The sequence below is a fragment of the Dromiciops gliroides genome, chromosome 5 (assembly GCF_019393635.1).
Source record: "Dromiciops gliroides isolate mDroGli1 chromosome 5, mDroGli1.pri, whole genome shotgun sequence".
Lineage (NCBI taxonomy): Eukaryota > Metazoa > Chordata > Mammalia > Microbiotheria > Microbiotheriidae > Dromiciops > Dromiciops gliroides.
Window position 1 is genome coordinate 122,062,417 of NC_057865.1, and position 27,063 is coordinate 122,089,479.

Genomic DNA, 27,063 nt, shown 5'->3' on the forward strand with positions numbered 1-27,063 from the left:
ATCCAATGGGCAACTAGTGAAATGGGACTGAAATTCAAGGGAGAGGTTGGAGTTGATATATATGTTTATGAATTAATTTATATATATATATATAGATATATATATATATATACACACACATTGATATAAAATGTGAGCTATCTGCAGGGAAGGGAGAGTTAAACTCATGGCCACTGATACTGTTAAAAAGAAAGAATATAGAGGGAGATGAAAAGAGGGTCCAAGCCCACCTTTAGAAAATAGCTAAAGCTGGGGAGTATGTTGTGAATGATGAGCCTTTCAAGAAAGTCATTTAGTTGAAAGATGTGTTGGAAAGGACAAGGATTTGTGGTTCCTCAAATCACATCATATAGGCTCATAAGTACTAACAGGTGATGATGAAAACTAATGGCCTGAGTTAAATATCATCCACATTGACCACAAAGTTAGTGACTGATACATCAAGAAAAAACTATTAGAAAAGAGTTCTGAACAGATCATTTATGAATAATGAAAAAATAAACAATCTGTTAACTTTTACATTTAAAAGCATTTTGTACATGATTGTTCTCAGTATGAATACTTCTACAAATATTTAATTCTGTATATATGTGTATACTTCAATACTTAAAAGTTCTGTGAGTTCATTAATTATAGAGTTCTTTTAGGTGCAACCAGTAGTACCCTCTCTATGATGTTTTTAGGCCTCTCAATGTCACAGTGGATAGAGGGAAGGATTTAGAGCAAGGAAGAAATGAATTCAAATCCTTCCTTAGGCACTAGCTCTTTGACACTGGGAAAATTATGTAAATTTTCTGTGTTTCATTTTTCTCATCTGCAAAATGATGATAATAGTTCACACAGTGGTCATAAGGGAAAAAAAAGTAACCTATGTAAAGCACTTCACAAACTATAAAGCACTATATAAATGGTGGTAGTGGTGGTGGTGGTGGTATTAGTAATAATAGTAGTATAAGTAGTATTAGTATTAGCAGCAGCAGTGGAGGTGGTGGTGGTGGTTGTGGTGGTGGTGGCGGCGGCGGCACTGCTGCTGCTGCTGCTGCTGCTGCTGCTGCTGCTGCTGCTGCTGCTGCTGCTGGTGCTAATGGTGGTAACCACAGCAGCAGATGATGACCTACCACTAAGGACTATAACTACTGCATACTAAAGACAGGAGGAAGTATTTTTCAGACAAGTCAAACCATAAACACCTCTCTCAGATCTTGATAGTGCAGCTCAGGACCTTGAACCCAAGAGCCTTAGGTATAGCAGTGCCCCCCAGACTACAGGTACTACTTCTAGTTTGGGCTACACAAACATCACTTTCGAGAATGGGCACCCTTCCCTCACCAAAATCAACTTCCACCTTTTATCAAGTAATCCCAAGAGTAGTAGCACCTCTCCCCCCAAACCACCATCTTGCATCTAGCCTATCTGGTGATGAGTGATGGACTCTGAAAGAGGAGCAACTCTGCACAGGCATGAAAGGGGGCTTGCTGTTGTTTCTACGAATTGATTGCCCCCTGGGCTATAAGGGAGTTGTCAGGAAATTCTCCTGAGCCTGTCAATCAGTAAGGTAGTTGTTATTAGAGAACCCAGCTTTGGGAGTTTGTGACAAAGCTTGTAAAATTATTAAATGTGTGTGGAAAACAAGAATAGAATACTATAGTGTGAGAATGAGAGGAAAAGTTATTGGTGAGTGATATAACTGTGCAGAAGCTTAAAAGAGTGAGTCATCATGTGTATCTTTATATGTTTTCAAGTATACATACACAAAATGTACTTGATTTGTGAGTTTTCAAGTACAGAAACTTGACACTTTTATGTATATCTTGGGACCTGGAACCCCAATGGGTTGTGAGGGTGAACAATAGTTTGGGAAACATAGGATTGATGAAGAATTAGGTTATGTATAGAAAACCTGTAGTTTCTCCCTTCACTCCCCCTTCAAAAAACAAAACAAAACAAAAAAACCCTTTACCACAGCTTATGTGTACACCACGGGGCAGCTAGGTAGAACAATAGATAGAGCATTTGCCCTGAAGTAGGAAGGACCTGAGTTCAAATCTCACCTCAGATACTTACTACCTGTGTGACTCTGGGCAAGGCACTCAACTCCAATTGCCTTAAAAATATTTGGAGCCATCTCCAGTCATCCTTATGTATATTTTACCACTGGACCCAGATGGCTCTGGAGGAAAGAGTGAGGTTGGTGACCCTGAACAGCTCTCCCTCACTTATATCCAATTTAATGAAAGTAATGACATCACCCAGATGTCATGGTCTTCTTTAGAAATGAAGGACAAACAACAACAACAACAACAAATTGTACACCTGGTGAGATTGAGTTTATTTAAAGTCCTTTCTAGATTGATTCTAATATCTAGGGGCAATTATGACAAAGTTGTGACACATGCTATGTCTAATAATCTCCACATGCTATTTACTGTAAGTGTAGCTTTAAATAAGTGATTTACTTTGAGTTCTCAGTTCCTTATCTGTAAAACAGGAAAGGTAGAAGAAATAACCAGGAAGATACCTTCCAGTTCTCAATCCTAAGATTTTAGGATACTGTCTGTACATTGTATCTGTTCCCCTAAATCCTTTTCTTCTGAATTTAATTGTTATTAAAGACTCTTAAAGTATTGTGATTACTTTCTTAAATCTGTTCCTCCTTACACACCTTGTTTCCTTTCAACTCCCTCATCCTAATAAAGAAAATAACATGATTTATATGAAAAATTTTATTTCCCAAAAATTGATATAAAGACTCATAGAGTTTTATAACTTCAAAGAGGGTTATGTCTATTTGGCAGTGATTTCAAGTTGTGTATTTTTTTTTGGATAATCTGTTTTCTGTATTTCTACTATCTAGTTTCTGATGTGTCTTGGATGACCTTCAGTATAACACTAAGCAATAGAGGAAGTGAAGAGGTTTAAACATTTGCTGGGCTTGCTTCTACTATCGTGGGCCTCATCTGTTACATTTGATCAGCAAGATATTTTTGGCTTTATCGTCATGGAGGATTTGATGACTAGAAGGGACATTAGACCTTATCAAGTCCAACAATCTTTCTTACAAATGAGGAAAATAAATTCCAAAAAAGTAAAGCCCAGGGAATGAATGGCAGAGCCAGTATTATAATTCAGGCCTCCTGACTCCCTGCTTCCCTGGATGCTGTAACCACCTGGTATCAAGAAAATTATCTCAAGTGACACTTTGTAAATTACTGGGCATGGGCCAAAGGAAAATGCATAGCCTCCCTTCCCATACTCTAGGAACATGGAATCTAAGGCTGGGTGGATGCAGACAGATGTACTTGACCATGTTGATGACCAAAATTGGAGTTCATGGCTCAGTGTCATTAGGGCACACATTTGGAGTTGTTTTCCTGGAAGTGATAATGTAGTAAGTATCCATAATGAGTCACCTGCCACACCACAATCAGTCCTACCAGCCCATGCTACATTGGTGAGACTATGGAATGGATTCAGAACTATAGCCTATAGTCCTAAAAAAAGAAATGGTTCTGAGATTGTTCTCTTGGTCTCATTAACACCATTGGCAAACAAACAACCTGACTATCCAGGAATATTATAACACATGAAGAAGACAGTTTAAAAACACTGAACGAAGACAAACAATATTCATAGGGAAGGGTTCAGATTTGGCCTCAGACACTTACTATGTGATCCTGGTCAAGTCATATAATTCTGTTTACTTCAGTTTCCTTATCTGTAAAATGAGCTGGAGACAAAAATGGCAAACCATTCCAGTATCTTTGTCAAGAAAACCCCAGATGGTGTCACAAAGAGTCAGACACTTCTGAAATGATTGAACAACCATGAGAAATTGGGAGTAGCTGTTGGATTTTCAAGATCAGATTAGATGGGGGGCAGGTAGGTGGTTCAGTGGATTGAGCACCAGCCCTGGATTCAGGAGGACCTGAGTTCAATTCCAGCCTTAGACACTTAACACTAACTAGCTTTGTGACCCTGGGCAAGTCACTTAACCCCCAATTGCCTCACAAAAAAGAAAAAGAAAAAAATCAGATTAGATGGAGTAAAAGGAGTAATGCTATTTTTTCTCTGGGTTTGATTTTTAAATTGACAGAAAACATTTAGAATATTACCTGGCAATGTATTATAGAAATTATATTAGTTTAATAATAAGTTTAATAATTCCTTGAAACAAATGCTAAGCTAGTTTTAGATCATTTCATAAAAATGCTATATAGTTAGTGCTATTATTATTCTGCTTTGTTTTCTTGAATCTCATTTCTTATATTTAATACAGGAGTAAAGATTTTGTTATTAGAACAGTAAACAGAAACAAAACCAAATAAAATGAAAACAATTTGAAAATGTGTCATAAGTTCTATATCAATTCATTGTTGGGTAAAATTTTATTTTAATTTGTATTAAAGCATTTTATATTGCAAATGCTCTGGAAAACTAGAATACCTTTAACATTTTAATGGATCCAACCTCTATCAAATGAGATATTTGTAAAGTGCTCAGCAAAGTTCCTGACATGTAAAAGGTGCTTAATAAATGCTTATTTATTTCCCTTTCTTCCTCCAATGAAATGAGAGACAAAAGGTGGAGGAGGAGAAGAGGAACACCTGCTGATTTCACTGTACAACCTAATAAACCACAGCAGTGGAATTGCTACAGTTCTTGGCACATAAGTGCTTAATAACTATTTTTTTTCATTCCATTCTATTTGGAATTTATCATTAAAATGGACACTTTGAGACAATCTTGATGACTCAGATCACTGGCAATGCTATTAGTTCTAAAATAGCAAAACTGTATTATGACCTGGAATCATTCTATTTAATTGGGAGGTTCCTACTGATTCAGGAGAAGCCCCTCATTTGTGTCACCTCTGGGCAGATGGAATACAAATTGAAAGAATACTCCATGACCTATTACAGGTTAGTTTTGAGAGTAGCCAGGCATATAACATAAGTGGAAATTAAACTAGAAATTCAACCACAATTAGCTCCCTGCAAAGGAATATTTATTTAATTAATTGAGCACATCTCTTCAAATACAATATTCAACTTATTATGCTTGCCAAGGCCATGTGAAAGGCTAAAATCATACAGAATGTAATTTCAATAGTTTGATATTTAATGTTTTGATGTTAGCAATCCTCGGATTTTATGTTTTCTATCATTAGTTTATCACTTATATACTCTGCTGGCAATAGGTGGGGAGGGAAGAATGATTGATCAGTGACCAAAAATTTACTGACTTGATTGCTCAACTTAATCAAAATAGCCAAACTGTTTGTATGTGTAGATAAAACTTTAAATATTTAATTAATACAAAATATATACCTCTATTTAAACAATATTTCCCTCAAGTATTATATGAGAAATTAACTTCTCTGGAATATTTAAATAAACCTCAGCAGTGTGGATACTTCCTCCAGCAATATTCCATCAGTACCCTTCTCATTCATAGCCTTCCATAAAACCCCTACTGGGTTCAACCCAACATTCTGAGATCTTTGTCTATATTATTAACATGTGCAATAGTACAGAATATAAACTGTTCCTATGTTATCCATTTCTCTCAATACAAAACTGGCCCACCTCATTTTTTCCCTTTCTTTTTGCTGATATCTTTTGTGAAACTCCTTATATACAATTCATTGTAGGCAATGTGCTATATCTGACCCATACTCACCAACCATCCCTTTCATGGACCAGAGTTTTAATTCCTCAGAGATTGTGGTATTCCATTATTAGAAACAATATAAAATCACAAAGAAGACATTGATATTCAAGGTTAGGTTTTTATTTCAAGGAGAAACTTTCATTGAAAGCATTGTGCAGTTTCCAAAATCAAATCCAGGCTAGTCTTATATTCAATTCAAAAAAGGAATGAAAGGAAAAAAAGAAGGAAGAAAGGAAAGAAGGAAGGAAGGAAGGAAGGGAAGGAGAGAAGAAGGGAGGGAAGGAGGAAGGAAGGAATGGAGGGACAGAGGAAGCCTATCATGTGCCAATCACCGTGTTAAACAATTTACAAATATCCCATTTGATCCTCACAAAAACCCTTGGAGGTAGGTACTATTATTATTTCCATTTTATAGTTAATGAAATTGAGGCAGGTAGAGGTTAAATAAATTGCTCAGGTTCACACAGATTAAAAGTGTCTGAGGCTTGGGGGCGGCTAGGTGGCGCAGTGGATAAGCACCGGCCCTGGATTCAGGAGTACCTGAGTTCAAATCTGGCCTCAGACACTTGACACTTACTAGCTGTGTGGCCTTGGGCAAGTCACTTAATTCCCATTGCCCTGCCAAAAAAAAAAAAGTGTCTGAGGCTAGATTTGAATTCAGTTATTCCGGACTCCAAATCAATGCTCTATCCATTGTTCCATCTATCTGGGACCACTTAATCATTTAACAGCAATTCTTTCTGCTCCTTAGTTGTTCAACAGTTCAATTGTGTCTGTCTAAGATACATGTTCTATTGGACCAGCTTTATAGACTATCCATTCAGCTGAAAGTTTGGATAGATGATTTGACTGAATCTACCTCATGGGGTTGTTGTGAAGATATATATATATATATATATATATATATATATATATATATATATATATATATATATATATATAGGGGGTGGGGGTATGTGTGTATGTATGTATGTGTATGTGTATATGTATATATGTGTATAAGTATATATAGATGATAGATACATAGATGTAGATATACACATACATATAAATATGTATCTTTGTATACATATATAATACATCCTTCCTCCTTCCTGCCCTTCCTCCCTCCCTCTATTCCTCTCTTCATATACACACACATGCATATATACATCCACACATTTGTGTATTATTATGATCAAAATAAGGTAAACTGAGGCACAAAGACCTAAGCATGATAAATTTATCAGTAAAGTACTAATTTACCAATAAATAGGATATCAGCTTCCCCAGGAAGCTAAGACCCCCACCAAAAAAATGAGGGCGACAACTCATTTTACAATTTTGGGAAAATACAGAACAAAGAACAGGATTTCATGGGTGAGGGACAAGGTTTGAGTGGTTACAAGAGCTTGACATCATTAATGATGAAATAAAAAATGATTGGTTGCAGAGGTGAGATGTAAGGAATGAAAGCTAGCATCAACTCTCTTATTCCTTCCTGTGGCTAAGTGTTCACTGTTTGAGTTTACCTGCAAGGTTGGAGATAATAGACCAGACTACTTTGGATAGCAAACCAAACATCATTGAATGATAACTTGGTGGTCTAATGATACTAGACTAGAATTCCTGGAGTCCACCCACATCCTTCAGGGATAACAGATTTCCTTGAGGCAAGAATACAAGGTAACTAGCAAGAGAACTGGATTTCTAAACAACTCATATGACAGCTGAATTTCTGACCTAGGTTCAGAGACAAAGAACCATCATTTTTTAGGCAATTACAAGACAAAATCAATTAAATGTAAATGGGATTTTTAAAAGACACAGAATCATATATGTATATATGTAAATATACAACACTTATACATATATCTATGTATGTATATGTATATTGATATATGTATATACATTTATATAGCACCCTTCAAATCTTAAAACACTATGAAGTATCAGTTATTACTGTTATTTGTTTTCATTTTTAGATTACCTTGTACCCTACCCTATTGGTGACCCATTTAAAGAAGTTACTACTAATAAAAAATTTGTAATAGACAGTAGAAATGATATCAATATTGATTATAAAATGTTATAATTAAGTTTAACTGATGCAAATCATTCTAATACTTTTCCTTTCCAATTTATCTATTTCTCTAATTTTTAATCTCATCTTTTGGCTTGCTTTAGGCTTATTTTTGAGATTTCTAATTTTTAAGGAGTATTTAGTTAATCCTTTCTTTTTCTACTTTGTTAATATGATTTTCTAAATATAATTCCCCCATGACAACTTTAGCTATGTCTCAGAAATGTATATTGTTTAATCATTATAATTTTCCTTTAAATAATTATTGTTTCTCTTATTCTTTTATCTACTTGTTATTTTGATTTCATTGTTATCTTTCCATTTGGGTTTGTGTCTTTTGTTTATGATCTTTTAACTTATCTTCATTTTAATTGTATTATGGTATATAAAAGATGTATATACTCTTTCTACCTTTACAGATTTGTTTGAAACATTTCTGCCTTAATAGACAATTTTTATTAACACAATGTGATGCTGAAAAATACATATATTCTTTAGTTATATTTAATCAGTCATAAGATGTCATGTCTTTTACATCTCAAGTCTCCAGCAATTTCTCAAGGTTACATTTTCTTTTGTTGTTTAACTTTCTGTTAGATTTTTCCAAAGCTGAATCAGGGACATTAAATTCTCCTGTCACTATTGTATTATTGTCTATGTCTTTTTGTAATTCAGTCAAATTTTCCTTGATGATTTAGGTGCTTAGGAATTTGAAGTGTATGAATTTAATATTGAATTTGGGGTGGGGGAGTTGTCTGTGGTTTCAGTATTTCAGCAGTATTCTTTCCAGTTTCTTTTTTATCTCTTTTTTATATTGTCAATGATTTTTTTTCTTTTTTTGCAGGGCAATGGGGGTTAAGTAACTTGCCCAGGGTCACACAGCTAGTAAGTGTCAAGTGTGTTTGACCAGATTTGAACTCAGGTACTCCTGAATCCAAGGCCAGTGCTTTATCCACTGTGCCACATACCTGCCCCTATTTTTTTCAAATATTATTTCAGTTACTGTTCTTTTATATTCAACTAAAGTATAGCAAATTTATTGTCTTTGTTTTTCATGGTGTCTTTTTTATTTATTTGTATGTATTTGTTTTTATGCCTTTTTATATGTCTATTTTATTTATATGCCTTTTAGATGTTTCTTATAAGCAAAAGATAATTGTTTTATTTTTAATCTAACATATCACTCTTTTTTCATTTTATTGGATTGTCTGATACAGTCATATTTAAAATATGAACGGTTTTTATTTTCTTCAAGTTGTTTCTAGTATTAGTATTCCTTCATATTTGGATTCTCCCCTATTTTTCTCTAAAGTCAGAATTTATATCTTTAATTTTCTAAAGCATAAATTATTTTAAGGCAATTCTGTTGCCATATTTCAATGTTTCTTTTTAATTAAATACAAATCTTTTTTTCAGTAATGGTTAGGCTCAAGTTTGCAGGATATGTCACCTTGAGTTACATATTGGGCTCCTTTGCTCCTTGGAGCATATTATTCCTTTCACTCCTGTGGTTTCTGGTAGGAACAGGATAGTTTTGTATTATTTGGGTTCCTTTTCCTTTATATTTAAAGGTCTTTCTCTTGTTTATTGTTTGTCCTTGGAATTGTTGAATTTAACCTCTAGGTGTCATGGAGTGTGGAGTATAGAATTTTTTGTTTGTTTTGTTTTGCTTTGTTTCTTTGAAGGTGATCTGTGATTGGCACTTTGTTTTCTGTGTTCAAAAGTTCTGAGTAGTTTTGTTGTATTCTTTCTTGCAATATATATTCAAGGGCTTTTGGATTGTTTGTTTGTTTTACTTTTCATGCTAAAGACTTATAATCCTTAACTTTTCTCTACATTTTCTGTCTTCAAGATCAATATATTTTACTTGTATAGAGATATTTTCTTTTAATATTATTGGGCTTTTGTTTCTCTTCTTCCAGATTATTCATAATTTATGTATGCTTGCATTCCTAATTATTTGTTCTTTCTTTTGTTTCTTTGGTAATGTTTTCCAATATGGATTCAATTTATTTTTTATTTTGCCAATCAGTCCAGGCCATAAATACTCTTTTTACAATTCATTTTATTTTTTAAAACCATTCAAGAACATCCTGCTGTGGTTACATGCTTTCTTGAGAATCCAAGGTGCATCTGCCTTATTTGGTATTGATTCATTTTCTTCTGCCTTGCAATATTTGCTCATAGATGTCAACTTATTTAGCAGATCAGTAGTCCATATTTCCTTCTGTTATCAATATCTTTCTACTTGCTTTAAGTGCATGTGCTGAAGATCTTTAACTGAGTTTTCTTCCTCTTAAAATCTCTGGTAATTTCAATCTTTTTTCCTCACAGTCCCATACAGGCATATATCATCTTATTGTACTTTGCTTTATTATACTTGGCAGACATGCTTTAAAAAAAAAAAAACAATATGAGATATGTGGCAATCCTGCATCAAGCAAGTCTATGGGCACTATTTTTCCAAAAGCAAGTGCTCACATCATGTCTCTTTGTCACATTTTGGTAATTCCACAATATTTAAGACCTTTTCATTATTATTACATCTGTTATGGTCATCTGTCATCAATGATCTTCCATGTTACTATTATAATTGTTTGGGGGCACCACAAACTTTCCCTAAGACAGTGAACTTATTTGATAAATGTGTGTGTTCTGACTGCTCCACCAACACTCCATTCTCCATCTCTCTCCCTCTCCTCATACCTCCCTCTTCCCTAAGACACAACATTATTGAAGACTATTACAAAAGCTTAGTCGATAAAGCAGCAGCAGGGTTTGAGAGGATTGACTTCAATTTTGAAAGAAGTTTTACTGTGAGTAAATGCTATCAAACAGCATCACATGAGAAAGAAATCTTTCATGAAAGAATCAATCAATGCAGCAAACTTCATTGTTGTCTTATTTGAAGAAATTACCATGGCCACCCTAAACTTCAGCAACCATCAGCAGGTATCAACACTGAAGCAAGAAGTTACACAGGCAAAAAAATTACAACTTGCTGAAGGCTCAGATGATGGTTGGCATTTTTAGCAATAAAGTATTGTTAATTAACATGCCTGCATTGCTTTTTTAGATTTAATGGTGTTGCACACATAATAGACTAAAATATAGCATACATATACCTTTTATATGCACTGGAAAACAGAAAAATGTGACTTGTTTTTTGAGATATTTGCTTTATTGCAGTGATCTGGAACTGAATCTGCAATATCTCTGAGGTATACTTGTATTGCTTACTTCTTGACTCTTTTCCCTTTGATGGTATTTTTTCCAGGGGCTGGACCTCAAAGCCTTCTGAGCCTTGTGAGAAAATAATTATTAATAATGGTTTTCTAGGGGAAACCCAGAGATTAGTTTAGTTGTTCTCTCCCCCATACCCCAGAAAGTTCAGTTCCTGCCTGGGATAAGGCCAGGGGAATAAAGGAAATACATATTGATTCTTTTGTTTAGCTAAATTGAGCTAGTAGGATCAAATCATACCTATATAATGGACTTTGCCTTAAGCAATATAAGTGAGGGTTTTTGCATTCTTTTCCCTGATATCATCTGTAGAGTTCATTTTAATTTGGACCACCCTTAAGTCATATCACCCAATGGAACTGAATGATGCTAACCACTTAGCTTCGATCGATCAATCAAAAACCTCTACCAAAAGATTATTAAAAGAGGATTAAACAGCCTCAGCCATGCAAGGGAGGGTCTTTCACTTTCTCTTGCCTTCAGCTCCTTTGGCTCTCAATGCTATCTCTTGGTACATGCTCTTAGGTATTGTGAGAATTGGAATGACACCCCCTGCTGGGAGGGACGTTGTGAGCTCCGGCCTAAAAAAAAAAACATGTGACTTTCGTGTCTGGAAGTGACCTTTCTGGGGTTTCAAAGATCAGATCAGCATCAGGAAGTGATGTCTGCTGCCCATGGGTACTGTCAATCAGTGTTACCAGCCAATTAGCTTGGAGCTGTGTGTGTGTGTGTGTGTGTGTGTGTGTGTGTGTGTGTGTGTGTGTGTGTATGGCCCTGTTTCCTGTTTCACAGGAAACTTCTGGGAGAAGTGTGGAGGAGTGAGGCCTTTTTATTTCCAAATGGGGCCTTGGTGGCAGAGACAGGCAGGATAGGAAGAGCAGGCAAATCTCATACTTTATCCATGTGTTTCTCTTTACTAACCCCTAATATATTATAATAAATATTTAATGCCCAGAGATTGTTGCTATACATTTTCTAATTTAAGGTAACCTCTCATTAGATTTTAGACATCACAGCTAGAATTTTAGGCGCTTACAGTATATAGGCCAAAAGGCCTAAGACAATGAGGAAGTTATGGAGACACGTAATCAATTCTTTCCTGCTATATGTGATATCACTTAAAAATAAATGTTTATTGCCAAAATGGGTGCAATAGCCATTAATATATAAATAGCAATAATTTTAGAAAATACAGTTTAGCAAAAATAATTTTAAAAAACACAGCCTCTTTCCACATTGTGGACTTCATCATCCACTAACCTTGATGTCTGTTCTAAGTGACTTCTAGTGGGACAGAATTGGCCAAACTGGGTGCCAGAATTGGCCAAACTGGGTGCCAGACTCTTTCCCTTCAGGTCTGGTGGCATACCACAAACATGATGATACCCCACCCTATTTCTCTATATTGCAGAAGAAAGGAAGGTGGGTAGAGTTGAGTATTGTTGCAAGCCTGTGGGTCAACTTGGACAGTCCTTGTACTTGTGGGTGGGGGTGGGAAGGGAAGGAGTAAGAGAAGTTTAAACACACAATTTTTAAAAATTGATGTAAAAATTTGTTTTTACATATGTTTTGGAAAATAAAATTCTATTCAACTAAAAAAAACAAAAAAACCATAAAATTTTTAAAAAATATTTAGAAAAAAAGAAACTTGCTTTATATTAGGCTTCCTCTTCTCACATTCCTTCCACTTTAAGTTTCTATCACTCCCTCCTTCAACCCCACCACTCCCTGTCACTGGATAAGCAGGAGAAGTAGATATACCCCTCATGCCACACTGCCACTTCCTGTCTCCCCCTCGGCCATCATCACTAAGTAATTATTCTTTCTTTAAACTTCATCTAACTCTGACACTTTATTTGGATCCTAGTAACAGTCATCTATGCAAACCCAGAACATTCCCTTTCATTTCAAAAGATATCCACCACTTATAGGACTGAGAGTCTCCAAAATGAATATCCAAATATTCAGTTCCATAACCTGGCCTCTTCCTACCTTTCTGATGTTCTTGCCCTTTGTTTCTTGCCACAACCTTTGTTATCCAGTGACACTGACTTCCTTGATGTTCTTCACATTTCCTGCAAGGTACTCAGTTTCCTGACAGTGCTTTTTTAATGTTTGTCCCTCATGCCAGGAATACTATCCCTCATCTCAAGTCTTCCCTATCTCCCTTCAAGCTCAGGCTAAAATCCTACCTTCCACAAGAAGCCTTTCCAGATGCCCCTTAATGCTAGTGCTTCCTTCTTTAATTATGCCCAATTTAGCCTTCACATACTTTGTTTGTATGCATTTCTTTGTAGGTTGTCTTCCTCTTTTTACTGTGAACACTTTCAGAGCAAACATTTGCCTTTCTTCATATCCAGAGCACTTGACATAATACCTGGAACCTAGGAGGAACTTAATAAATGTTTCTTGACTTGTCTCAACAATATAAAAGAAAAATATTGTCTTTATCCATGGATTCTTCGTGTTTTGAGTATGTAAACACAAAAAGACTGGAATCTGAACAACATGAATCAAGGGTCCAAAAAGAGAATGATGACAAAGGTATATCTCCATCTTGTTTCATTCAAATTCTATGTCCAAACCTGGCTTGTTTGATTCTTTGGAAAGTCTCCCAACTTATTTTTGTACTACCAGACCACTGTCTCTTATCCAACATGAGCAGGAGATCATCTTATGAGCACTTAGTCATTGGAGATGCCCCATTTTTCACCCAACTTGTAAACCCCATGCTGATATGTCATTTTTGCCCCTAAAAGCAATGTTTATTAACCAATGAGATTTTGTGTTTTAGCATGCCTCTTTTGCATATTTGTGTGTCAAAATCCATAAAAACAAGGTCTTTGTGAGCAGGGGCATTTGAGACCATGAGGAAGTTCTGGGATCTGTTTCATTAGAGGGGATCCTGGAGTCTTTAATAAAGTGCCATTGGCTCAGAATCCTGCCTCAGTGGTTTTTCTTGCAGATTGGGCAGCTATAATCTCCATACTTCAGAGTTAGAGGGAACATTCACCTTGGCATAATCCATATACATCATACTGACAGCATGAATCATACTCTCACCAAACCTAGACTAAAACAAAACAAAAACAAAAAAACAAAAAAACCACCTGTTTGCTGATTAACATCATTTGCAAAACTTGCATTTCCCTTCTCATACTTTGATCAGGAATGCTCTTGAAGCATGCACAACTTATTCACATAAAATTTTCATAACAATGAGAAAATAGTTACTTGAGCCAAAAGCTTATTTTCTTGATTCTCTTATAAGTAGTAATAGCTGTGTTTTTCCTAAAACATTTGATATTTTGAGACCTTTTCCTTCAAAACTGTATCATCTCCAATATGGATTCCCTCCATGTTCTGTAGCTCTTATCATCTTTATTGTCTTTATTGTCTTTAGTACCATTTCTATTTCCCCAAAGAGCTCTTTGGGGATTATTATGTTAAAGGTCAAATATGGAAGATCACAAGCATTGGTGGAGATGAGAGTTACCCACATCTTGACAGATCTTTTCCATTTGTTTTATTTCTTCCACTTTCATCCTTAAATGTCCTCAAGATGATTTTTCTTAATTTAATTTTTGGCCAAGTATATAAATGTTTTTCCTCCATTGCTTCTCACTGTTTTATAAGGCAATGCTCCTCATAATCTTACACTATATTCTTCCATGAGATTGAATAAATAGGCATATATTCTAAATAGGTGTTGACCTTGGCTATAAGATCTTGGATGCAAGATCTTTCCATTTGGCAAAGAAATCAACTACTGACTGACTGTGGTGGTTTCTGAGTTTTTTGGACCAGCTTATTATAATGAATGCTTTTCATCACAAATTTCCACAGGAAATGAGATCCTATTCTGCTAATATATGTTCTGCTAACTCTTTCCCATCATAAGTAAATAGTTTTCTTAAAAAGATTAGGTTAGTATATGATGGTAATGGAATATTATTTTTCTATAAGAAATAACAAGCAGAATGATTTCAGAAAGGCCTGGAAAGACTTGTATGAATTGATGTTTAGCAAAGTGAGCAGAACCAAGAGAACATTGTGCACAGAGACAGCAATATTGTTTGACAAAGAATTGTAAATGACTTAACTATTCTCAGCAATACAATGATCCAAGAGAATCCCAAAGGACTATTGATGAAACATACAATCCACCTCCAAAGAAAGAACTGATATTGATGAAACAGACTGAAGCATGTTATTTTGTACTTTCTTCCATTTGTATTTCTTTTTTTCAAGTTTTCTTGTATAAAATGACTAATGTGGTAATTATAATAGCAGCCTGGTAGTCCTGGGTCCAGTTAGGGATGCTCTGGCCCTGAAGGGGACACTATGACCATGGAGAAATATGGTTGATCAGCTTGCGGGGGTCAGTTAGAAATTACTCTTTCCTTGAAGAAGCAAAGTATTTGATTAACCAGGTACTGGTTGATCAAACAGATAATAAAGTAGTCATGTCAGGGACACCCAGAAAGCTGGGCTCCTTGAATTTACAACATGAGCTTAATTTAGAGCCAGTCATGTTTGCTCTGTGATTAGGACCAGGTAATGACGACAATCTCAAGTTAGAAATGTGGAATTTTTATTATTCATGTAGCCAAATAGCTATTATCATCAGTTTCTAGGCTGTTGCAACTTTTCAGTCTTAGGTTTCTCCCCCTACCCCCTTCTCACCTCTATAAAATTGTCATCATCTCCTTTGTTCAGGCAGTTGAAGTTTGACTTCTCCTCCCAGCCATACCTCTATGGCTGTCTGATTAAGGAACAAGCCATAAACCTGTTTCTCCACAGGAGTTGAAGTCCAGGCTTCTTCTCCCAGCCATAGCTCTGTATGCCAAATAATAAAAATGTTTACTTAAATTTTAATTGGATCATGTGGGTGAGTAATTCTTTGAAAGAAAAATATTTTCAGAACCAACCTAATGGTAACAGTAATGTTTTACATAATTGCACATGTAAACCCATTTCTGATTGCTTGCCAGCTCAGGGAGGGGGAATGGGAGGCAGAGAAGGAGAGATAAAAATTGGAATTCAAAACGATAAATAAAATGTTTATTACTTTTTTTAAAAGATTAGGTTAGATTTAGTTCTTTCATTCTGTATCATATAATCTTATTTTTAATTTTTCATCTAAATTGGAAATGCATCTTTATCTTTATAAATCAATGATCTGGATATGGGACTTGTAGTCAGGAAGACCTGAATTCAAGTCTGATCTCAACTGTGGGACCTCAGACAAGTTAATTAACCCCTATTCACCTGTTTCCTCATCTGTAGGAGTCATCATCTACAGATATAAACAGTTCATAGTTACATATTTAGTTTATAAATTAACTGTAATATTCTACCATTTTGCCACTGTCATTATGGAAGCAGACAAGACTGAGGACCACTTATATTTTTTTTATTCAATGGGTTTCCATGGCCAAATAACTCATCACCTAGTGACTAGACTACCAGTAATGAGCTTCTCCATAATGGTACAGCTTCATCCCCAGAAAGCAGGCAGTGTGTCACAAAACATTACAAATCTTTGCCAGCATGGTAAAACCCATAAAGAGAATATGCTCTTTAGTATTTGTGGAAAATATATTTAATGCATAATGATTCTGAAAAGATTGTTTTGAAAATTAGAGAATTGATAAAAATAATTTATGGAAGTCTTGTCATATCTGTGAATTTGTCAAGTTTTAATTTTTATAATTCACTGTAGGAAATGAATTTTAGGATTTATTCTGGCCCACAGGATGAAACCAGCAGCCCATGGGACCCTTTGTCATGATTCACAGGCATTTGAATTTACAGAGGTCATGACCACAATAGAAAAGGGTACAAAAGTTCAAAATACACAAATGAAGAGAGAGATTAAATAGATCACATCTGAACAATATTTAACTCATGTGTTACTAGACATGAAAACACAGCCACAGTTTTGATTGCAAAAATAAGACAAAAGACAATTCATTTGTAATGAAGCTCTCTTATTCTATCCTGGGAGTTTTCAAGCTCTCCTTGGGTTCAACGTGAGGGAAAGGACATGTAATCTTGACTCAAGCTCCATCTGGGGTAATCTTTACTGACAGACCAGGCAAACTACTAGAAAATTAGTAATAAATTATTTAATTGAATCATATTAATAAAACATAGCTAATATGAAAATCTATGCAATAAAATCATTTTTACCCCTTTCATTCTTTTTTTTTTGCAGGGCAAGGAGGGTTAAGTGACTTGCCCAGGGTCACACAGCTAGTAAGTGTTAAGTGTCTGAGGCTGGATTTAAATTCAGGTCCTCCTGAATCCAGGGCTGGTACTTTATCCACTTCGCCACGTAACTGCACTCATTTTTAACCCTTTAAAAAAGAATTTTTTATATTTCTCCCAGAGACTCATAGACCTAGAAAGAACCTCAGAGGCTACTTCTTTCAAGCACCACATTTTACAAATGAGGAAACTGGGATTCTGAGAGATTAAGTGACTTACTGAGGTCATAAGGTAGGAAGTGTCAGTTGTGAGATTTGTAGCCAGGTTCTCTAACACTAGAGACAATGCTTTCCCATTGTACCATATGATTTCCTGATCATTATACTAACAGTGGGAAGTAGAACAAATCCTTGTGGAGGGAGGACACTATTGGCAGGGAAGATAAGAGAAAAGGAGAGAGGATATTTCATATTCTGAAGAAATTAGAGGGAGAACTTCCTTGAATTACTTGCTGGAATAGCTCTCTGAACAGCTTTTTGCCTTCTAAGTTATTGTTCAACAAGGCTCCATTGCAAATCATAGCCAACTAACTGTCTATTAGGTACTTCAGCTCTTCCTCTAGCATCAATCACAGTTAACTATATTCCATAGCTATCAATGTCCCAAATCTGACTTTCTGCCATCCATCACTAAAGCTCTACTTACTCTGAAGTTCTTTGTTCTCTTCCTCAAGTAAGTGATCTATTAACTTCAGACTATCCAACAGCATATTCCAGGGGTCATTTAAAAAACTAGCTCATTTGTAGGCTCACAGATATACTCTTGTCAGAGCTATGCATAATAGGGATTAGTCTTTCAGTTCCATCTTGGTGTGGCAAGGTTGAGAGGGCCTGAATTAGCCTACAAAGGAAAGATTACTTCCTTTGACTGCCCCAGGTAACAAGCAATTCTCTCCTAGACATCCTGTGAAGTGGTAGAATGGTCACAGTGCCCTTTCCTGGCTCCAGGAGAAATGCTTAACTATTAGCACAGAGAAGATAAGGAATGTATGGGCTTGGGTTAACTGGAGCCTGTGCTTTGGGCCCTTGGCTGCCTTTTCCACTTTGTTTTTCCTTCCCTGATCACAGGTGACCAAACAGTAATCCTGAGGCAAACATATCTAGGTTTGGAGATAATCTTGGGAGTTGGAGAGGTCTAGGGGTCATGGGTACCTTGGTTGAAGATGACTGGAGGAAGTAGGAGTTATTGCATCAGAGAGGATGACCACCAACAGAGCAAAAAGCTTAAGCACTGACCTGGCTTGTCAAAAGACATGGTCTTAGAGGATATTAGTTGGACAATACAGAGACAATGTTAAATATAAAATAGCTGTCAACTAGGGTGACAACCATATCATATTTTTAAGTATTTTATTATCTTATAGTTATATATAAGGATAGTTTTCAACATTTGTTTTCACAGGATTTTTTAGTTCCAATTTTTTTTCTCCCACCCTCCCTTCCCTCCCTCTTCCCCAAGACAGTATATGTACAATCACATTAAGCATATTTCTACATGTCATCTTGTGAAAGAAGAATCTGAGCTTAAGGGAAGAACCTCAAAAAAGAAGGAAAAAAACAGTCCAAAAGTAGAAACAGTATAGTTCAATCTGCCTTCATAATTCACAGTTCTTTTTTTCCTGGATGTTGAGAACATTTTCTATCATGAGTTCTTTGAAACTGTTTTTATTGTTGCACTGCTGAGAAGAGCCAAGTCTAGGCCCCATTGTTCATCACACGTCATTGCTGTTACTGTATTCAATGTTCTCCTGGTTCTGTTCCTCTCAGTCAGCATCAGTTCATGTAAGTCCTTCCAGGTTTCTCTGAACTCCTCCTGCTCATCATTTGTTACAGCAAAATAGTATTCCATTACATTCATATACCACAACTTGTTTAGCCATTCCCCTATTGATGGGCATTCCCTCAATTTCCAATTCTTTGCCACCAGAAAGAGAGCTGGTATAAATGTTTTTGCACATGTGGGTCCTTTTTCCTTTTCTATGGTCTTTTTGGGATACAGACCTAGCAATAGTACCACTGGGTCAAAGGGTATGAACAGTCCTATAGCCACTTGGGCATAGTTCCAAATTGCTCTCTGGAATGGACAACCATGTCATCTTGATATTTTAACTTTCAACCAATAGTATTTATAAGATACCAAATCCTGCTAAGACTCTATGGATGTCTAATTGTAAGTCTTTTTAATGACTATTTCATGTGTATGGAAGCATTGGATAGCTGACCAATGCTAGACTCAAATGGCATATTAAGTATCTTTCTAATATTAACTCTTTTGGTGGGAGATGTTAGAGTCAAAATCTATTCTTTAAGTATTTTTGCCTAAGGGGTTCACAGTATTGATTTAAAGAGCCAAAGAGGATAAGAATAGGAATTAAGCCTATTTTATTAGAGATCAGTCTCCACCAGGGCTAACTTGGGCAATTGCAGAGGGCTTTTTAGTGGAAATGGAGAAGGATCAACTTCTTAGCACCCTGAAGCTAGCAGTTATTCTAATTATTATCTATTAATTGGTCCAAACATTCTGGAATACAATTTGGAAATGAGATGGGGAGACACTAATGTGTTTATGTGTCTTGATCCAGAGATTCCACTGGATCAAGCAGAGGGAGCACTCGGTCTGAAATCAGGAAGACTTGAGCTCAAATTTGACTTCAGACACTTATGAACTGTGCGATGGTGATCAAGTCATTTAACTGTTGTCTGCCCTGGTTTCCTCATATGTAAAATGAGGATAATAATAGCATCTAACTTCCAGGGTTGTTGTGGTGGTAAAAGGTTATATTTGTAAAATGCTTAACACAATGCCTGGAACATAGCAAGTATTTAATAAGTGACTGCTTCCTTCCTTCCATCCTTCCCACTAATAGGCATATGTGCAAGTATATCAAAGACATACCAAAATACATACCAAAATATTCAGGAGATATACATGAATTCAGAGACTCAAAGGGAGACATAAACTAATGCAAAATGAACCAAGTAGAACTAAGAAAATGATATATGCATGATCACTACAATGATTTAAATGGAAGGAACAAAAAAAAAACACTGAATGTTATGTAATTATGACCAAAAAACACCACAGTTGAAAAAAATCCTTCCTTCCCTTCTTTCCATCACTTGCTTGTGGAACATTACATATATTATCAGATGCTATAGACTTGTCATTGGGTTTAGTTTGTAAAGATAGAAGCTAATTGATTCAATTTATCTCCCTTAGTCCTGTTTATCAGGGGAGAATACCTCCTTTGAGTCAAAATCTAAATACTCCCATTGAATCAACAAATCAAAATATTTAGACTAAGAACAAAAAGTCCTTGATCACTTTAGAAGATCTAAAAGCCATTGGGTGAATTGGAGTGATACTACACAAGGAAGCTTATTCAAATTGGTTGAGGCTACGATGTCTCACCCTGTGAGTTTTATATAAAATAGCAAGCTAATTTAGTACAGAGGCATTTCAGCCTCTGGCAGCTTAGTGGTGGAAGATTCCTTGGTCAAAGAAGGACTTTATAAACTTTGGAAGGTTAGAAGGTTTTGGACTTCCCCAAGGACATTCTAATCTTACTAGTGTCCTGAAACACCTTTCACAGTATCTGCATTATGAGACAAGAGCAAACTGGGAAAGTAAATTGAATATTCTATAATGAAAATATGGCAAAGGAAAATTTCAAAAGAATCCCTAAAAAGGGAAAAAACTGACTTCTGGTTCTAAGAGTGCAATTTTCCTGGATTCTATTTACTTCTAAGAGAGTAGGCTACAGAGTTTTAGGGGGATGTTTTGTACTATTTTACAATACTGACAATATATACTGAGAGGTTAGAGCACCAGGCATGGAATTAGGAAGAACTGAGTTCAGATTTGATCTCAGACACTTAACTAGCTATGTGACACTGGGCAAATAATTTAACCTCAGTTTGCCTCACATTCCTTATCTATAAAATGGGGTTAATGCTGTTATCATTGTTATTATTGCTATCATTTGTTATTAAAAATTATCATTGTTATTATTGTAAGGGCATAAAATTCTAACTGTGATGTCTAAAATCTAATGAGTGGTCACTATTAATTAGAAAATGTATAACACCAATCTTTGGACATTAAGTATTTATTAAAGTATATTAGGGATTAGTAAAGAGAAACATGTGGATAAAGTATCCCTATTCACCTGTCCCCTGCTACCTCTGCTGTCAAGCCCCCATCCTGAAATGAAAAGGCTTTGCTCCTCCCAGAAGGCTCCTGTGAAACAGGAAAAAGGGCTGTCCATACACACACACACACACACAGCTCCAAGCCAATTGGTTGGTAGCTCTGATTGAAAAAACTAACCGGACCCACGGAGTGGCAATCATCACTTCCTGAAACTGAGAAACCCCAGAAAAGGTCACTTCAAGATGCTAAAGACACATGCTTTCTTTTCAGGCCAGAGCTCACAAGGCCCTTCCCAGCATGGGGTGTCATTCCAGTTCTCACATTATAAATTAATAGAGTTGAGATAGCTGATTGATAAATTTGATAATCATGAAGGAAACCTGCTTGTGGAGATATTGTGAACTATAATATTAGGTCACCAACTACAACCCCTCAGGGCTAACCCTATCTGAGAGGATAAATGGATAGCTATGTTCTGGGGACCTAAATTGACCATGGGAATGGGGGTTGAGAAAGCAGTTTCACAGTATATGCTCCATCTTGGAATATCTTTTGTCCCTCTTTCTTTTAGAGGAAAAGAGAGGTAGGGATATAATCTGAAATGAAATAATGTAAAAAGGAAAGGCATCCATTTATTAAAAAGAATTGGCTCTTTCAGAGACTACTAGGCCGTTTGACTGTGGATAATTTTTAATTTTTTAATCTCACATCTCTGTTAAGGGCTAAAATTCTAGCTAAACTGTCTAAAATATCTAATGAGTGGTCGCCAATAAATTATAAGCTTTAGCAAGAGTTAGACTTTTAAGCATTTATTAAGGAGAATAAGAATTTGGTAAAGAGAGAGAAAAAGGCCTAGATTCCTATCTATTAAAGGGAGAGCACATTTCTAGCTCTGCTCTCCACCAGAGTCCAGAGGAAAGAGCCCCAGAGTCAGCGCCAGTCTCTTCCTTCCTCCTCCCACTAGTCCGCGTCACTTCCTCCCGCCAAAGAAAAGGCTCCTGGTCTTGCCCTCAAAGACCTTCGCTTCATGGGCAGAACTCTTCTACAGTAAGTATCCAGCAGGTGGCATCATTCCAATCGTTACATCTCCAAATGCCTTTCAGATGTCTCAAACTGAATGTCCAGTAGACATCTTAAACTCAATATGTCTAAAACAGAACTCACTATCTTTCCCCCTATAACCTCAACCCCCTCCCCACTTCATAAGTACTATAGAGGGCAATAGTATCCTCTCATCCCTCAGGCTCACAACCTAGGAAATATGCTCTGTTCCTTCCTCACCATCTCTCGCCACCCCACCCCCACATACAAACTGTTGCCAAGGCCTGTCAATTTCACCCTGCAACAACTCTCCAATATGCCTCCTTCTCTCCTCTGACACTATTACCACTATGGTGCAGGTAATCATCACCTCACATCTATAATAGTACAACAACCTGCTGTTAGGTCTACCTTCTTCGAGTCTCTCTCAACTCCAACATATCCTCCATTCGGCCACCAAAGTAATGGGTGCAAGTCTCACCATGTCACCCCACTCCCTACTCAATAAACTCCTGTGGTTCCCCATTGCCTCCAGGATCAATACAAAATGCTCTGCTTGGCGTTCATTGATTTACCCAGCTTACACAGGCAGTAATCTCAGATAGGATTTAAACTAGGTTCAAACTGTGGTATTAGCAATGTTCCTACTATGCCACTCTCTCCCAAAAGATCCTGAAATACTGTCATTTAATTATAGACTAAAAACTACAAGGAACCTGAGTAGTCATCTAGCTCCAAAACTTTTTATTTCTTAATAAATAGATCAAATTATACGATAAATCCATGAATGGAACTCTGTGATGAGGTTTTTTTAAAGTAAAAAAAAATCATATTGTAATGCAAATAATCACACACATAACCTATCTGGGTTTTTTATTTTTTACAAATTTGGATTTTGGAATGTTAGGTTTTCTTGAAAAGACACAAACCTATATATCAATGGTCCAAGGTTTGCTAACAGAAATTCTGATAATGGTCATACAAATCAAACCACAGTTTGCCAAGCTTCAGATTTAGTGTTGGGGCCAATTTTTAGCTTGTTGGAAAACATTATTTCTCTGATAACATTATGCATGTTTAGTCTGCAACTATATAAATGTTATGCAATTATGCTATGAGGATGTCTGGGTAATTAGATTCTCTAGAATAAGTTATATGTGATAATATGCACAGATGCAAAAGTCAACCCATCCCTCTGAGCTACTATTTTTCCATGGACCATGGCCTTACTCAAAAAGGGACAGGGAAAATTTATGACCAGAAGACAATGAAAGCATGAAGATGTCTTCCTTTATACACAGAGACAAATCTATCTCTGATGTTATGCACCTTGATTTGTCTTTCTTAAGGTTGCACTGAGCTATCCACATATTCTTTCATGATCTCCTTCATGAATAATTCCACTCCTTAGGTTGTTATTGTTCAGTTGTTTTCAGCTCTTCATGCCTCCATTTGGGGTGTTCTTGGCAAAGATACTGGAGTGGTTTGCCTATTCCTTCTCCAGCTCATTTTACAGATGAGGAAACTGAGGTAAACAGGGTTAAGTCACTTGCCCATGGTCACACAGCTTGTAAGTATCTGAGGCCAGATTTGAATTCAGGAAGATGAGTATTGCTGACTTCAGGCCTGACACTGTCTGCTGTGAAAACTAGCTGCCCACATCTTAGGTTAGCCATTCAGTTTTAGATTATGGAACAAAGACTTTCTTTGTGCATAACTAAATATCCTGTCCTGTCCAGCAATGAAACTCAGTCTTTGACCTCATTATCATAAAATCTCTATGTTAAAAATCACACTGAATTAGTAACCTAGGCTGATTTCAATATATTAAGGAGAAAATGCAAGCAGATTTAACTAGGTAGCACATGCAGAGTTTTGCTCCAGGCTGACAAATTTAGAAGATGTTGATAAAACTTTAATTCCTTCAGCATTCCAAAAACAAGAGTTTAGATCCCATCATTATTAATAATAAAGGATCATTAAAATAGGAACCTACTAGATGACAAATTGAGTTGAACTCTTTCCCCACCCCATCATGCTCCCACCCACCCTTGTAGAGGTCTCCCCAACAATTATCTTTCAACTATATCAGTGTTCCATATTCTTGCTCAGTCCTACCACTACTACTTGGCACCTCATGCCACTTACTTCAATTTGGTTTGTTGATACAAGTCCCAGGAAAAAAATAATTCTTATTTACAGCTCTGATTTCAAGCATGTTCTGTTTGGATTTAGATATTATGCAGGCTAACTTCAATAGAGCTTCAAATTTTGGTTCATCTTTAATTTTTGTATATACATTTTGACTAAAAACCAGAAGCAAAAGCCTAGTTAAAAGGGAATTTCCACAGTAGGGAAGGGACGATTAACAAATTGATTTTAACTGGCATCCTCCCTTTCAACTGTCAAAGCTAATCATTTGTTTGTTTAAGGAGAAAAGTTCTACCTTCCTCAATAGCATTGAGTCCAAACAATTTAAAATAAACTTGAATTTCTAGGAATATATTTGAATTTCATTGAAAAGGCTGGAGGGTATGATGGCTAGAGATCAATCAATCAATGAACTTATGTTAAGCACCTAGTATGTGTCAGGCACTGTGCTATATGCTGAGGATTCCCCCAAAAAGGCAAAAGACAGTCCCTGCCCAAAAGGAGCTCACAATCTAATGGGGGAAAGTAAACGTATGTAGAAACAAGCTACACTGAGGATAAATGTTATTTGTCCTTCATTTTGAAGAGAACAAATGACATCATAGAGTGATGTCTTGACTTGGCACGATTTCGATTTAAGTGAGGCAGATGTGCATGGTCATCAGCCTTGCTTTCTCTTCCAGAATCATCAGAGTCCAGTGGCAAGACAAAAGTCAAGATGACTGGCAATGGACTGGAATATGGTGAATGACCTTGGAGTCTTTGATGTCTGACCAAGCTCTAAGTGCTCCACAGTGTCCATTTCAGTTACCTTCATTGCCGCTGGAACAAACTCTGCCAGGGGAAGTCTTCCAAATCTAGGGATAGACATTACCCTAATTCACCTACAGATTTGAGGCCTGTCAGTTAATTCTCAGCCTGGTTTAGCCCATGTGCCAAGGTAGTTTTACCAGAGTGTGGCTGCAATGTATGCTACAGTTTCTTGGAGCCACAGGTGAGAGTTAGGCAAGAGGTGGATATCAAAGATAGATAAACAGCACCAGAAGTGCTGGTCCTCCCTGAACACACCATACAACAAATATGAAATAATTAACAGAGAGAAGACACTAGAATTAAGAGAGGTTGGGAAAGCCTTATTATAGAAGATGAAATTTCAGTTGTTAAAGAAAATCAGGAAAAATAGTAGATAGAGATGAGGAGAGTATTTCAGCTAGGGGAAATAGCCAGAAAAAAAATGCCTGGATCTGAGAAATGGAGTCTTGTTCATGGAAGACTCAGGAAACCAGTTTCATTGGATAAAACAGTATATGGCAGGAAGTAATGTATAAGAAGACTGGGAAGGTTTGAGGAGGGCTATATTACAAAGGATTTTGAATGCCAAACTAAGAATTTTTTATTTGATCCTGGTTAGAGAGATCCAATGGAGTTTGTTGAGTAGAAAAGTGATATAGTAGGATTTACTTTACCAAAGAATCACTTGGTGGGTGAATGGAAACTGAATTGGAATGGGAAAAGACTTGAGGCAAGCAGACCCACTAGTAGGTTATTGTAGTAATCCAGGTATTAGGTAGTAAGGGCTACACCAGTGGTGACAGTGACAGAGGAGAGATGGGGGCATATTCAAGAGATTTTGTAAAGGTGAAATTGACAGGTCTTGTTGACAGCTCAGATATGGGGTGTAAGAGATAATAAGGAATCTAAGATTGCTCCTAAACTGCAAACCTGAGAAATGGGGAGGATGATCTTACTAGGAAAGGTGTAACAGAGAGTTTTCTGAAAAAAAAAATAATGAGTTATGTTTTGGTCATACTGAGTCTAAGATGTCTAATGAATATCCAAGTCTAAGATGTCTAATGAATATCCATTCAAGATGCCATGAAAGGTAGTTGGAGACATGAGATTAAGTCAGCAAAAAGTTTCAGGTAGGATAAGCACATTAAAAAAATTATCAGAGGCGCAGCTAGGTGGCACAGTGGATAGAGCACTGGCCCTGGATTCAGGAGGACCTGAGTTCAAATCCAGCCTCAGACACTTGACAATTACTAGCTGTGTGACCCCGGGCAAGTCACTTTACCCCAATTGCCTCACTAAAATAAATAAATAAATAAAAAAAACTCTAAAGGAAAAAGAAAAAAATGATCAGAATACAGATGGTAATTCAAGCCATTGAAACTGATGAGATCATCAAGTGAAGTAGTATAAAGGGAGAAGAGAAGAGGACCTAGGACATAACCCTATAGTTAGAGTTAGTTTAGCAGTGGTTAAATAGGTAGAAGTAGAACCAGGAGAGACCTGAGTCAGAGAAACCTATATACAAGAGAAGGTCAAGGAAAAGAGAGTGATCAATTATGTCAAATGCTACAGAGACGTTGAGGAAAATAAAAATTGAGAAAAAGCCATTTATTTGACAATTAAGATATCATTGGCACTTTGAAGAGAGTAGGTTTTGTGGAATGATAAGGTTGGAAGCC